Source organism: Lepidochelys kempii, chromosome 1 (assembly GCF_965140285.1).
Source record: "Lepidochelys kempii isolate rLepKem1 chromosome 1, rLepKem1.hap1, whole genome shotgun sequence".
NCBI lineage: Eukaryota > Metazoa > Chordata > Testudines > Cheloniidae > Lepidochelys > Lepidochelys kempii.
Genome location: NC_136380.1, coordinates 117,927,504 through 117,942,850, shown reverse-complemented (window position 1 = coordinate 117,942,850; position 15,347 = coordinate 117,927,504). Strand labels below are relative to the sequence as shown.

The 15,347-nt window shown below is 40.7% G+C and overlaps 1 protein-coding gene across 9 annotated transcripts in view; it reads left to right on the top strand.

Annotated features, from left to right (window-relative positions):
- LOC140914253 (interleukin-1 receptor type 1) overlaps positions 1-15,347 on the top strand; it is a 78,977-nt gene that overhangs the window by 27,973 nt on the left and 35,657 nt on the right. For 4 of the 9 annotated variants that reach the window (XM_073351669.2, XM_073351650.2, XM_073351716.2 and 1 more), the window contains one exon: positions 12,836-12,919. The gene's annotated coding sequence lies outside the window, so the exon portion shown is untranslated. Of the gene's footprint in view, positions 1-1,397; positions 1,425-8,143; positions 8,395-8,777; positions 9,180-12,835; positions 12,920-15,347 lie in introns of those variants that run through there. The other 5 variants (XM_073351706.2, XM_073351687.2, XM_073351696.2 and 2 more) reach the window with 5 other exon arrangements.

Here is a 15,347-nt window from a genome sequence, read left to right as displayed (position 1 = left end):
TGCAAACAGATACTTACATTGTCAAGTTTTCAAAGTTGTGTATTTTGTCATTTTGTGAATTGCTACTTTGATTTACAGAGAGCAGCTCTCTTTCTGCACTGACTTCAGTATGGTATGTCTCAATTGTTAATAGCAACTACGACATTTCTTATCTGGAGCCACAAATTTGGATACATTGTTTGCTGTTGTAAAGAGCAGAATAAAGAGTTGTAAAGAGTAGTATTCACAAATTTGGATACACTGCGTGCTCTTGTAAAGGGTTTTGAGTTTGAAAACTCAGTGTCTAGTACGGCTGTGGGAAAAACTGATTTTTTTGGTTCACAGACAGTTCCAAAAAAACAGAAATTTGGCTTGACTAAAACCATTTGGAATTTTGTTGTGAATTGAAAAAGGAATGCAATGTTGAATTGAATATTTTATTTTGTTTTGGGGGCATATTTAACCTTTGGCTTTTTTAAAATAAAAGCAAAGGAAATGAAGGGCTAGATTAATAAAACTGGTGATGTCAGGTCTGCCTTTGTACTAAAAGGCTAGTGGTTAAGGCACTCACCTGGGATGTGAGAAACCCAGACTTGAATTCCTGCTCAGGAGCAGAGACTGGAGCTGGGGGCCTTCCCCCTCTTAAGTGAGTGCCCTAACCTTGGGCAACAGAGACATCCTCACTCTTTCTGTGAATCTAGCCCACCCATTTTTTTTTTCAAATTTGCAACTAGTTTTGGTGACCTGAAACTATATTTTTTCAGTGAATAAACTATTCAGCCAAAAATTTGGATCTATCTCAAGTGTCTGGGTTAAATTTAGTTGTATTTTAGTTGAATTTATTATTTGATTTGGATTTGATTTGTATGTTTGCATGACTAGAATGTCTTTGTTTACATTTCTTGGTTATACTGCTTATAAAGCATTAGATTCCTTGCTAGTCAGTGATTTTTATTTTAGGTTTGCATTGTCTACCTACAAATACTGTATCACTGTGCTCAAACACAGGTAGGAAATCATATTTAGAAAGTAAAATTGTAGCAGTACTGCACTCTTTCCATGTAATGTTTGGAAGTATTTGTAACAGGAAATGGGATAAATTTTGGAATTAACCTTTGAAATCCCCTAAAAATTACCAAAAACCATATATTTGAAATTACTAATAAGGAGACTTAATTTTGGTTAACGGACAGTGACCCAGGATCTGAAGTTGTCCTTAATACTTTACTGCTTTCTTTGCTATGTTGTCCAGTGTAAGCAAATAAGTCCAGAATGCTGAATCTGTAACAAGATAGATTGGAATGATACATAGTTAGAATGGCTTTTTTTCAAATAACCTACACATAATTTATGCTGTCACTTTGAAGTTGACTATATAATGATTGATGCAAGGAGTGGTGGAAGTAAGGGAGTCCCTGCTACAGGAGACAACCACCCCCAAAAAAGTGAGTAGCTCCAGTTTGACTTTGACTCTGCGTCTACTCGTAGCTGTCCCAGAAAAGTCAGTAGTGTGAAACTGAATTGACTTTTAACAATCACACTGAATACTGGCAATTAAATCTATCAGTTGTGTTAATTTTCCGCTTCTGCTTGGCAAAGCACTGAGCATAGTCAGTGCAAACTCAGGAGACAACAATGTCTTGGTTTACATTTGTAAGGTTATTTTTAACCATAAGAGCTAGAAATTTAATATTTTAAATGAATGCTGAAATTTTTCAAAGAAGTATAGCATTGGCCCTTACACTCACTAGAGACAGCATCATAGTTGCCACTTTCAAGGGGATTTTGTCAATATCCAGTATCAAGTATTGATTAGAGTGAGGTATTGGTGGGGTAAGAGATTGTCAGGTTTCCATTTGCAAATCTGCTAGTGCACATCAAATTTGACAAGCAACCCTGTTATTCCAGTCTTGGATCTCTGTTCTAAAAATGGCTTGTGGTAATAAGATATTAGCTAAAAGCCAGACTGAGCCCATAAAATTAGTGTCATTTGCAGTCATGGCCATCTATGGGAATCTATCCCAAATGTGTAGGATTTCATCAGGGACTTTAGCAAAAATATGAGTCTCTTTCCCCCCCATCCTCCTTCATTACTTGGTTTTTGCACATTTGGCCACATTTCTATATTAGTCTCAGAAGAGGGTGTTTCTAAAGCAAGTTAAGACTGGAGAGTGATGATGTGCTTACCTATCATATCAATTGCAAAATCAAAACATTTAAAAGCAGGGAAGTTAACCGGACTCTCCAAATCTTAAGTGGCCAGCATAGTAAAACCACCATTTACCACAGAAAATAAAGTTAATTTAATCCTTAATTCAGACCCATGGATATTTTAAAGTATCTTTGTTATCTAAATTTTTTCTCTTAAGAGATAGTGTTAAGTGAGAAATACTGCTATGCTGTAAAATTTTTTGAGTAAATTATTTGTAATGGCTGTTCCTTGAGAAGAATACAAGTAGTTTAATAGGTTAGGGATACTCTTCCAAGCTCTGCCCACTTGATGCCAAAATGAGGCACTGCATGTCTTAAAGTTTGGCAATGCACAGGAGGTTATTGAGGGCTTTGCATAGATGGGGTTTCCAACTGTGGGTATTGAAGGGACACACATTCCTATTCTATGCCAACCACATCACCCCAAAATCTTTTGATAAGTCTGCATTGCAACTGGGAGGTGTGATTGCAGCATGTGTAGACATACCTTTAGCTAGATCAAAAGTGGCTCAAATAACAATAGTAGTGAAGCTGTGGCAGCATAACCTGGGAACATAATAAAGTTTAAGCTACTTTAGACCTAGCTAGATCAAAGCTAGTTCAGGTATGTCTACGTATGCTGCAATCACACCTCCCAGTTGCAGTATAGAAAGACTATTGATCAACAGGAAGGGGTATCTCTCCATGGTGCTGCAAGGCCTGATTGATCACCTATAGTACCAGAAGATTCACCTGCAGTACCAGAACTTTAGCTGAGACTAGTGCTGTATTTGTTTACATGGGGAAAGCTTCCAAACATTTCAAAAAGGAATTAATCACAAACAAAATTTTTTTTCCTTCCGAGTAATTGGCAGGGATCCTACACAATTGCTTTTTAAGGTATACCAAGGCCCTTGTGCCTTTGTGACCTTGAAAGAGTATTTCTTTTTCCTGGTGTAAGATTGTCTTCAGCGCAAAAAAGACAAGACTGTCAATATTCACGAATATCTTCCCTCATAGCGATCCACCATCCTAGAGGGACAACTGTTGGAGTGTCTTTTCAGTTCCCTCATGTCCTCCCACGCGGGAATCATGAACCAAACGAATGAGCTCTCTTCTTAGAGCCGTAGGCATCACTCACATCTTTGATGTACATTCCAATCCCATCAATTATTTCAACATTTCCTTCAAAAGATTTGTAAGGTGAATTCTCAGGCAGAGCATTATTCCCAATCCAACCTGCACCTACAACTCCTTGGGTCATTAACCCAGGCATTTATTAAATAGTCTGACTGAAAACCTGATCCAGCTATGTCAAGGTTCAGGATGTTATTCCAAATCTAAGAGAATTTATTGAATTCTCTTAGGTTTGGAATAACATCCTGAATCTTTTCCTTTTAGGAGGCCACAGGTGCTAGATTAAGGATGTGTTTTACTAGAATTGATTAGTTTCAGAGAAGCAGCCATGTTAGTCTGTATTCGTAAAAAGAAAAGGAGTACTTGTGGCACCTTAGAGACTAACCAATTTATTTAAGCATAAGCTTTCGTGAGCTACAGCTCACTTCATCGGATGCATGCAGTGGAAAATACAGTGGGAAGATTTGTACACAAAGAGAGCATGAAACAGTGGGTGTTACCCTACACGCTGTAAGGAGAGTGATCACTTAAGGTGAGCTATTAGCAGCAGGAGAGCGGGGGGGAAAAACCTTTTGTAGTGATAATCAAGGTGGGCCATTTCCCGCAGTTGACAAGAATGTCTGAGGAACAGTGGGGTGGGGGGAATAAACATGGGGAAATAGTTTTACTTTGTGTAATGACCCATCCACTCCCAGTCTCTATTCAAGCCTAAGTTAATTGTGTCCAGTTTGCAAATTAATTTCAATTCAGCAGTCTCTTGTTGGAGTCTGTTTTTGAAGTTTTTTTGTTGAAGAATTGCAACTTTTAGATCTGTAATCGAGTGGCTCAAGAGATTGAAGTGTTCTCCAACTGGTTTTTGAATGTTATAATTCTTGACATCTGATTTGTGTCCATTTATTTTTTTACGTAGAGACTGTCCAGTGTGACCAATGTACATGGCAGAGGGGCATTGCTGGCACATGATGGCATATATCACATTGGTAGATGTGCAGGTGAACAAGCCTATGATAGTGTGATTGATGTGGTTAGGCCCTATGATGGTGTCCCCTGAATAGATATGTGGACACAGTTGGCAATGGGCTTTGTTGCAAAGATTGGTTCCTGGGTTAGTGGTTCTGTTGTGTGGTGTGTGGTTGCTGGTGAGTATTTGCTTCAGGTTGGGGGGCTGTCTGTAACCAAGGACTGGCCTGTCTCCCAAGATCTGTGAGAGTGATGGGACGTCCTTCAGAATAGGTTGTAGATCCTTGATGATGCGTTTGAGAGGTTTTAGTTGGGGGCTGAAGGTGATGGCTAGTGACGTTCTGTTATTTTCTTTGTTGGGCCTGTCCTGTAGTAGGTGACTTCTGGATACTCTTCTGGCTCTGCAAGTCTGTTTCTTCACTTCAGCAGGTGGGTATTGAAGTTGTAAGAATGCTTGATAGAGATCTTGTAGATGTTTGTCTCTGTCTGAGGGGTTGGAGCAAATGCGGTTGTATCGTAGAGCTTGGCTGTAGACAATGGATCGTGTGCCCATCGCTTATTAGCAATGTAGTGTCCAGGAAGTGGATCTCTTGTGTGGACTGGTCCAGTCTGAGGTTGATGGTGGGATGAAAATTGTTGAAATCATGGTGGAATTCCTCAAGGGTTTCTTTTCCACGGGTCCAGATGATGAGGATGTCATCAATGTAGTGCAAGTAGAGTAGGGGCATTAGGGGACGAGAACTGAGGAAGCGTTGTTCTAAGTCAGCCATAAAAATGTTGACATACTGTGGGCCATGCGGGTACCCATTGCAGTGCCGCTGATTTGATACATTGTCCCCAAATGTGAAATAGTTATGGGTGAGGACAAAGTCACAAAGTTCAGCCACCAGGTTTGCCATGACGTTATCGGGGATACTGTTTCTGATGGCTTGTTGTCCATCTTTGTGTGGAATGTTGGTGTAGAGGTCTTCTGCATCCATAGTGGCCAGGATGGTGTGTTCAGGAAGATCGCCGTTGGATTGTAGTTTCCTCAGGAAGTCAGTGGTGTCTCGAAGATAGCTGGGAGTGCTGGTTGCGTAGGGCCTGAGGAGGGAGTCTACATAGCCAGACAATCCTGCTGTCAGGGTGCCAATGCCTGAGATGATGGGGCGCCCAGGACTTCCAGGTTTATGGATCTTGCGTAGCAGATAGAATACCCCAGGTCGGGGTTCCAGGAGTGTATCTAGGCCCGTTGCCAACTGTGTCCACATATCTATTCAGGGGACACCATCATAGGGCCTAACCACATCAACCACACTATCAGAGGCTCGTTCACCTACACATCTAGAAGTGTGATATATGCCATCATGTGCCAGCAATGCCCCTCTGCCATGTACATTGGTCAAACTGGACAGTCTCTACGTAAAAAAATAAATGGACACAAATCAGACGTTAAGAATTATAACATTCAAAAACCAGTTGGAGAGCACTTCAGTCTCTTGAGCCACTCGATTACAGATCTAAAAGTTGCAATTCTTCAACAAAAAAACTTCAAAACAGACTCCAACAAGAGACTGCTGAATTGAAATTAATTTGCAAACTGGATACAATTAACTTAGGCTTGAATAGAGACTGGGAGTTGATGGGTCATTACACAAAGTAAAACTATTTCCCCTTGTTTATTCCCCACCCTCCACCCCCACCCCACTGTTCCTCAGACGTTCTTGTGAACTGCTAGAAATGGTTCACCTTGATTATCACTACAAAAGGTTCCCCCCCATCCCTGCTCTCCTGCTGCTAATAGCTCACCTTAAGTGATCACTCTCCTTACAGTGTGTATGGTAACACCCATTGTTTCATGTTCTCTATGTATATAAATCTCCCCACTGTATTTTCCACTGAATGCATCCGATGAAGTGAGCTGTAGCTCACGAAAGCTTATGCTCAAATAAATTGGTTAGTCTCTAAGGTGCCACAAGTACTCCTTTTCTGTTTATAATTGATTACACACTGACAAATCTTTTCCTGCTGCTCCTTACTTAGCCAGCCAGTCTGGTTTCTGTTTTTGGATGGCTCATGGATCAGTTTTACTGTGAGCCTTAACCTTTTCAATCAAAGGGGGCTTATGTAAACAAAAGACTAACTCAACCATATTAGACACTAAAATAGGGTATTTTATCATGGAGCCATCAGTAGAGGTAAAACCACTTCTAAGCCAGAAAAGTAAAAATTCTGTTAAGGAGTTGTACACCCAAACAGTGTCTGAATACGGTATAACTGCATAATTTTCCAGCTATGCATATCTCTTTGGGACATGGCTCATGTAATTCTGGAATCACATGGGGTTCTTTCCCCAAATCTTTTACCACTGTTTGACAAATCAGCTTGTTAGTCAGATCTAAAATTAACCTGTGCTTCAGCAGAAAATCTGCTCCTAACAGGCTGTGTGGTTTTGGTAACTTTGCCAGAGAAAACACACCTCCTGCATAAAACTCCTATGTGGGCTATCAGTGGGTGTGGTAGGCTGTTTCATAAAGGTTTCAAAAGGCATGACTCCTCTTCCTGCCAGTGGTGACATGGCTGAGTGAGGATCATTTAATACAGATCTATTTGCATCTGGTATCAACAATAAACATTATCTTGTGACCCCTTATGAGAGCTGACAGTTAGTCTCCCTGCTCTGTCTGTACCTAAGGAGGACATCATACGACATGATGGAGTCTGGTGGCATGGTTGTGAATGTGTATACTCTCCCTCTCCCCCTCACCTTACTTGGCTTCTGGAGCCACAGGCCTGATGAACTGGTCCAGAAAACCAGGTGTCCCATTCCAGTAGACAGGAGGAAGCGGCTGGATTTCTGATTACTCTTCCTCATTAGGGTCCAGTTGCTTGTGTTAACCACTTCAGTCCCTTCACTTGAGCTACAAAGGCAACATTCGTATGGCGAATACCTGCCACTGTTTCATCTCACTGATTCAGTGAATCAGATGGGGCAGGGGCCCACAGGCTCCACTGATCCCCCCCCCCCCCCAAAAAATGACTTAGGAGTTTTTGAATCTTGATTTAGTGAAGGATTAGGGTTTTAGCAGGTCATAGTACTGATTAGGTTCATAAGAGTTTCTGTGCTCTAAGCTTCTGGTTTTTAAACCTTAGCAGACGCCTATGTTGGGGCTGACTGGGAGCTTTTCTTTAGTCTGAGAAGCCTCAAACCTCCACTCTGTTGGTCAAGACTTGGTTGCAGGAGCATGGCTGGATGCTTCAACCCATTCACGTCCTGCTGCAGCTACAGGAAACTTTCTGTTTTTACCCCTCGTTGGTTGCACAGTCTCTTCAATGACTATCTCAGCAGCTTTGGTCATCGGCTCCAACATTAGGGTCAGTGCTGATTCCTTGTTCATATGCGAATCTTCTTTCTTTTTAATAGCAGGCAAAACATTATTAATTAATAAATCTACTTATTCAGGAAAATCCCCTTGCATGTTAGTGCTATCCCAAGCTCCAGCTGTCTTTTCATGATAGGCACGAGGAAACATCTTTCTTTTAATATTTACTAACTGTGCCATCCCGCCTATACTGGATATAAAATCTCTTCCAATTTATCCAGCATTTCAGCAAAATCCTTAGCTCCTGACTGAAAATGTGGTGGGAGAACATACCATAAAGAAGGCTCCCCTGACATTTGTAAAACCTTAAATCAATACCTATTATCCGATTGAAACATTTGACTGTTACACACAGTTCTCCTAGTGTGCAGGGCAATTAGATCACCATTTTTAAACAGACCAACATTTTTAGTTACCAAATCCAATGTTTTAACATCCACTACTGCCACAGGACGATGTCCCTCGTTTGATCTCTCTGGATCTTCCCTTTCCACTTTTGAGGTACTACTGTTTAATACCCTATCTGGGGAAGATAGGCTGGGGGTTTGAAAATGAGACACTTGTGCTGTACCAGATTCTGCATACAAAGGGTTACAAAATCCACTCCCATTTCACCTATCTAGTAGTGCTCTTGCGGTTTCATAACAGTAGTAGATTGCAGGATGCTTTGTTCAGCAGTGGTTTTTTTTTTTTAAAAAAATCTTATAATTTGAAGGGACGGAACATTTGGTGCTGCTCACACTTCACCCACAGGATCAAGGAAAAGGTAATCTGTTCTAAAATCTGGAACAGAACCCCCCCCCCCCTGGTTGCTCCAGCAATGAAATTACAGGTCTTATCACAATCCAAACTGTCCTCCCTTGAGCTGCTCTCTGAGTCAGAATCTGTTTGATTTCTCAGTCTTTGAGTTGTGGACCTGGTCAACACTATACTATACTTCTGTTCCGGTTCCTCCTCTGTCTTATGTCCCTGGGAAATCAGAGTGCCAGGTTTAATCTCTGACAAGTCTTCACTAAAAAAACTGAGTATCTTCCTTCATTTCCAAAAATATCCAATCATCTTCTAAAATAGGATTATGCATTATGTACTCCTGGCATACATTTTTGGATTCTCTTTGGGCTGGAATCAATGCAGGTAGAGGGAAGGTGCGCAATCACTAGTGGATGTTTCCCAGTGGTCCTTTGGATTTTTTAGGAATCAAAGGGTAGGTGCTCAATCCCCACCCAGTACCTAATTTAGGGTCTTCAGTCACCCTGCACTGGAATCAAATTTTTTTTCCGATGAAGGGAAAAAGTGCCTCAACTTCCTGAACACCCATTTGTGCACCATAATGCTGGTAACCTATCATCTTTTAAATACCCCTCTTAGAGTCTCCAGACTGGAATCAATACAGGTGGGGGTAGAGACATGATCATTTTCTACACACCCTCTTCAGTCTTGGGACATGTAAGCGGAAGGAAGAAACACGGTCAACTTTCTAAGCACCTCTTTGGCAGCCAGATAAGATGCCCTTGTGGAGGTCTTCGGCCTCTTTGTGGATTGGATTTTTAAGTAAGTGATAAATTACCTTATTAGGGGTCTTTGGCTTTTCTGTGAGCCAGAATTAAGAAGGGGGTAGGAAACGTGGTCAACCCTGCCCCCCGTTTGGCACCAGAATCAAAGGCTAGTGTGCTGTCACCAGCCTTGGAAGTCTCAGAGGAAAACTCTCTCTGGCCAGTCCCTATAGCCTGTTTAAATTTGTGGGGGATTCAAGACCCAAGCTTAACTGATTGTCGGTATCTGGCTGTTCTTGGGTGGTCTCGGATCTATGTCCTTGAGCCACTACTGGGCTTCTATAACTTTTAATACCACCAAAAATCAAATCGTATATTTAAAAATCAGTTCTTTTGTATAATGCGAAAAATATTTTAGTTGCAGTTGTTAACAAGAGACAAAAACAATTCCACAGTCTTTCAAAACAATCTTGCAGCTGTTTTACAAAACTTAAGGATTCTAAGTTAAGTGAGAAGCAAGAACTGCTCTTTTAAAGCCTTCCTGACTTTCCTACTTCCCAACAAACCCCCAAATCACTCAGTCATAAACTTCACAGTCCTGGGTTTTGGCTGTAACTGTAACCTTAGATTTATATGTTCCCAATTAATATTTTAAAAATAAGGAATAAAACCAAACTAAGTGATCTCTATAATCATCCTGGAGGCTCGAACCTTAAAAAAAAATTGACTGCAATTTTACTGGAGGACTGTGAGTGATCAAATTAAAAAAACTTAGCTTAACCGACTTATGTATAAAATAAACAGGCATTGCAATATAACCATACGCTGCACTGATACTCCCATTTTAAGATGTAATGATGCATTTAGGGGTGATTACTCCCTAAATGAGGAGAACGGGTATAATCTTTTCTCTAATGATATCTTGACGGTGGATGGGTGCGCCTAATCTGAAATCAGCATATTTCTGTTTTTATAATCAAATATAATAACACCCCTTAATTAATTAGCACTAAATCCACCTACATATATTTATATGGTAAATTAATTTACCATATCTGTATTTCCGCTACCATAATTAAATATTTTCTGCTTTCTCACTGGCTATTCCACACTAAATGTCATCCTAATTAACCTCCCATAAATGCCATAGAAATAACTGTCAATATAGATAATATTTTGGAAAATGCTAACATTTTATTTAAAACACTTGTAAAAACCAGCAAGGACTAAAACTTGTTTACATGTTTGGTTATGTCCTAACTTATCTTCAGCTTGCCTTCAAATTGTCTCACTTCACTTTACTCCTATTTTCCCAGGCCTTGCTTGACTATTGTCAAGCCTACTTTTAAGAAATAGATTTTTTTGGGCCTACTTACATTTCTGTATAAACATAAACAAGCATCATCTCTATTGGCTACATGGAAGAGAAACTTGATCGTCTGCAGGTTATCTGCTCCTGAAAACTCCAGTTCAAAGACCTCCAAACTATAGAAGGGAGGGACTGAACTTTTCATGCGGGTGTTAGTTCTCAGCTAAGGCTGTTTTGAACTTGTGACAACAAAAGAGACCTCTCTGTGGGGTGTGTGCCAGAGCTCATATTGAAGACAGTTGGGGTGATTTCTGGGAAGCTTATTAGCATATGTGCAGATTCTTTTATTGATTTTAATATGTTTTCTTTGTAGTGTTTATGCCCTAAGTATAAATATGCTTGCTTAGGAAGTGCTGTGTGGTAACTTGTAATTGTGGCATTGCACTATTAACAGTTTCTGAAGAGAAAGCAAGCACGCCTGTCTTTTGCTGGAAATAACACAGTGAAGCCAGGGAACTTTTCTTCAGCCTGGAAATAACCTGGTCAGGAAGGGGAGAGATGCATGTCTCCACCCAATAAAGGCAATGGTTAGGGAGCTGGAACCCTGAGAGTGGGGGCCCTTGCTGAACTCTATGTCTACACTGCAATTAAAACCCCCTGGCTGGCCTGTGCCAGCTGACTCGGGCTAAGGGGCTATTTAATTGCAGTGTAGACATTCAGACTTGGGCTGGAGCCTGAGGCCAATGTTTACACCACAATATGCTCCTGTGATAAACTCAAATATTAATAAACTTATTGTTGCTATTGAACTACCTAATAGAACAAGGTTTAGATGGAAGACCTTTAGTACAGTCAGATTAGGTTATTGAGTTATTGGCATATCTAAATCTTGCTGTTTTTGTGGAATGCTATTTCTAGTACGTTTTGTGTTTTGTTTTATGTTATGCTCTTATGATTACAGCAGAATATAATCTTGTTTAGTTACATACATTGGGTCATTTCATTGAATTTAAGATCTCTAGGCACTGTGAGTTGTTGCAGGAGTGTGGGAGCTGCAGGAACTAGGGGTTTCCTTCCTCCTTCCTGGATCTTCTAAACCTTCTAAGCTTCTTTTCCTGATTCCAGCAGCGTCTGCAGCACTTTGAACTTCAAGAAAGTTACTTTCCCTCTATCTGTTATAGTCACAAACAGAATTAGCTGTTTTCACTGTAAAAATACATTTCTGCAGTATTTCATTGTTAACTGTATCAGAAATGCAGCTTATCCTACTATGACTGGATCTATCCATCATATTTCAACAAGTCTGGTATTTAAATTAACAATTTGTTGAAGTGAAGGGGGAAAACAGATACTTCCTTAGTAGTAACATTGCTGTCTGATTGCAAACAAAACTGCATCAGTTCACATTTAAGGTATCTTTGTACCTGGAAAACATTTTTTTTTTTTTAAAATGGGAAGCTTTGGTGCTGGTGTACCTAATTTTCCAAGAGTTTATGGATCCACTGGACTTTCAGATTCTTTCTCTCTCTCCTCCGTGCCCCCATCCATGGATATATATATATATATATATATTTACTGTTCTTGATGCTTCTTTTGACCTAAGTATCTAGGTGTGAAAGCTTAAAGTGCTCAGGGCTTGCCTAAACACACAAACTGCATGAGTATATATAAAATCCCTTTTTAAAACTGATTTTTGTTAAATCTGTGCAAGCCCCTATGTGAACAAACTTAAATCAGTTTGCTCCTGGTTTATATTGATTTAGCTTAATTTGGTAACTGAGCTAAATTATTTTCATAGATTAAGACCATAAGGAACAACTATGATCTCATTTGACCTCCTGCAAAACATAAGACAAAGAATCTTGCCCAATAACTTCTACATCAAGCCCCTAATTTCTGCTTGACCTATAGCATGTCTTTCGGGAAGACATCCTGTCTTGATTTAAATATGTCAAGTTAACCTGGTGCAGTTTTTATGTATAGATCCCACTGGATTGTCTAGTTCTTCATCCTCCAGGGTGGGGAAGGGTGGCTTTCTCAGACAGTATGCTTTCACAGTCAGGTTCCTTATCTGTTGTTTTTTCCCCTTCCCCATCCTACTTTTGGTTGGCATTAACTCTGACACTTGTATAATGCCACCTTTTTGCTAAATTGTATCTCAGTAGTCATATTTAAAAATGAAGAATGGAGGTAGAGATGGCGTTCTTTGACGTCTATACATAAACACCTGGTCCAGTTTTATCCACAGGTCTGTAAATGAAAAAGTATCTTGCTCTATAGTACTGAAGATATTTCTTTGATGACTTACTTAGGATGACCCTGGAAATTTGCCTTTGGAAATTTGTTATGCTCTTGTTTGCATGATGCATTTGACACTTTTGTAAGATTTATGTTTCTCTTTTCAGGTAAACCTAAATTTCAAAGATGGTGACCAACCCCTTGCCATATGTCAGGAAAAATACATATTAGAGAGCTAAATAAAGACTAAGGTATGAATGTTTTCTCAAGCAACAAATCCGAAAGGAGGACGCATTTGGAAGTTGTTAAATTCTGTAATAGAGCCCTCAAGTTCTCTTGAATGAATCCTAGAATCATAGAAATGCAGGGCTGAAAGGGATCTCAAGAGGTCATCAAGTCCAGCACTCTGCATTGAGGCAGGGTCAGGTAGACTATCCCTGACAGTTGTTTAACTTGTTTTTAAAAGCCTCCAATGATGGGAGGATTCTACAACCTCTCTAGGAAGCCTATTCCAGTGGTTAATTGTCCTTCTAGTTAGACAGTTTTTCTTCATATCTAGCCTCAATCTCCATTGCTGCAGATTAAACCAATTTTTTCTTGTCCTACCTTCAGAATCTATGCATTATTTCCCATTGCTCAGAAATTGTTATTTTTTCCCCCAAAACTTATTTGTGTGACAGTCACTAGAAAAGCTCAGCTCAGATCCAGCAGTTGGCTGTTTGGTTTTGATTACATATTAAGATTTTACAAACATTTCTTTAAAAAAAAATACTGTGGAGTCCAAAAATGAACATAAAACCTCCCTAACTGAGCAGAGAGTGAACTTGGGGGTGGATGAATTCTGCTGCTTCTTCTACAGTGACCTAGGCAAGTGGAAAACTGGCAGAACACATAGTGCTGTTTGTTTCCCTCTGACAGAAACAGAATGGTTAGGGAGGAGGTTACAGTAAAATAAATGTGATTAATTTAGCTAAAATGATGCAATATTTCCTTATTACTTGGAAGGGAGGAGGTTGTCATAATGGGAAGGAGCAAGGCACTTGGAAGCTGGTTAACAGCAGATGGGTTGGGAGAGGGCTTGACACTGGGTTGGAAGAGGGCTTTGGGGTGAAGAGAGTAATTCTAGAGAAAACAGGCCTAGGAGTTGTGGGAAAAGAGGAAGATTTAGGCCTTCAGAGCTGTGGGATCTGCTGTTCAGCATTGTTTTTTGTCAGAGAAACTTACAGAGGAAGCTCCTTCTATTAGCTGAGCTTGGTTATGCACACTAATGCATGCACAAACTGTGGTATTCATCTTCTCCAGCATTTAACTGGAGCATGCATGTTAAGAACAGCTAATTCTTCCCAGTGCACTGTAGAACTTTATATATGAGCTGTTTGAAGTTTGAACTGACATGTTTAATATATTCCAAGTATGTCTGGAGCTTTTTGCTTTTTCATATATGTATCCTTTGCTACTTTTTTTATTTCTGTTATCTACCCTGTAAAATACCCCCATACATTGTATAACAAAATTACATAATTTTAAAATCAGCTTCCATATAAGGATTGCATAACTAATTACAAGACTGGCAATAGCCAGAAACCTTTGAAGATTGCCGATGAGACTTGACATGCAAAAAAGGCGTAGAACATGCCAGGTTGTTAATAGAAACCTGCAACACTGAACAGTGAAAGTCTACCTATCTTTCCTTTGGAAATCCAGACATGCAAATTACACAACCAAAACACAGACAAGATTAGTCCCTAAAATAACTTGTCTGCCAGCTCTTGAATATATAGTCCTGAGTACTTAATAATGAGATACAAATGTCACAACAAGCGCCTTCATCTCAGATTTGCACTGGAGTCCTCCTCCAACAGAAAATTCTAGACTTGTCCACACTTAAAAGTTCTGCTACTTGAACTACACTGGTGTAGTTAAAAGACCAAAAAAGCTCTACTGTAGAGGCAGTTATACTCGTATAAAAAGGAACTGAAATAAGCTATACTGGTACAGTAACTCCTCACTTAACATCATAGTTCTGTTCCTGAAAAATGCGACTTTAAGTGAAATGATGTTAAGTGAATCTAATTTCCCCAAAAGAATGAATGTAAATGGGGGGGTTAGGTACCAGGGAAATTTTTTTGCCATACAGTACAGTAGTGTAGTTGGGAGATGCCCCCGCCACAGCCCACTGGCACTGGAGACAATGAGGCAGGCAAGGAGGCTGAAGGTGCCGTAGGCTAGGAGAAGCACGGTGCGCAGCAGCAACAGCAGCTTTCCCTACTCTGCAAGCTCAACCCTCGGCCCGCCCACTCCACCCCTTCCTCCAAGCCCCCTCTCTTAACCTGGCTCTTCTTCCCCCCGCCCCCTCCCCCTTTACTCCGCATGCTGTATCCTCACTCCTCCCCCCTCCCTTTCCTGCCTGCGGCAATCAGCTGGCTTGCGGCATTCAGGAGGGAGCGGGGAGGAGTGAGGACATGGCGTGCAGGCTCTCCCTTCCTCCCCTGCTTCCTGAACACCGCAAGCCAGCTGATTGCTGCGGGCAGGAGGCAGAGGAGGGAGAGGGAAGGCGCACTGCATCCTCGCTCCTCCCCCCTCCCTCCTGCCTGTGGCAGTCAGCTGGCTTGTGATGTTCAGGAGGCAGGAGGGAGGACTCAGCGCGCAGCCTTCCCCCTCCCTCCTCTGCCTCCTGCC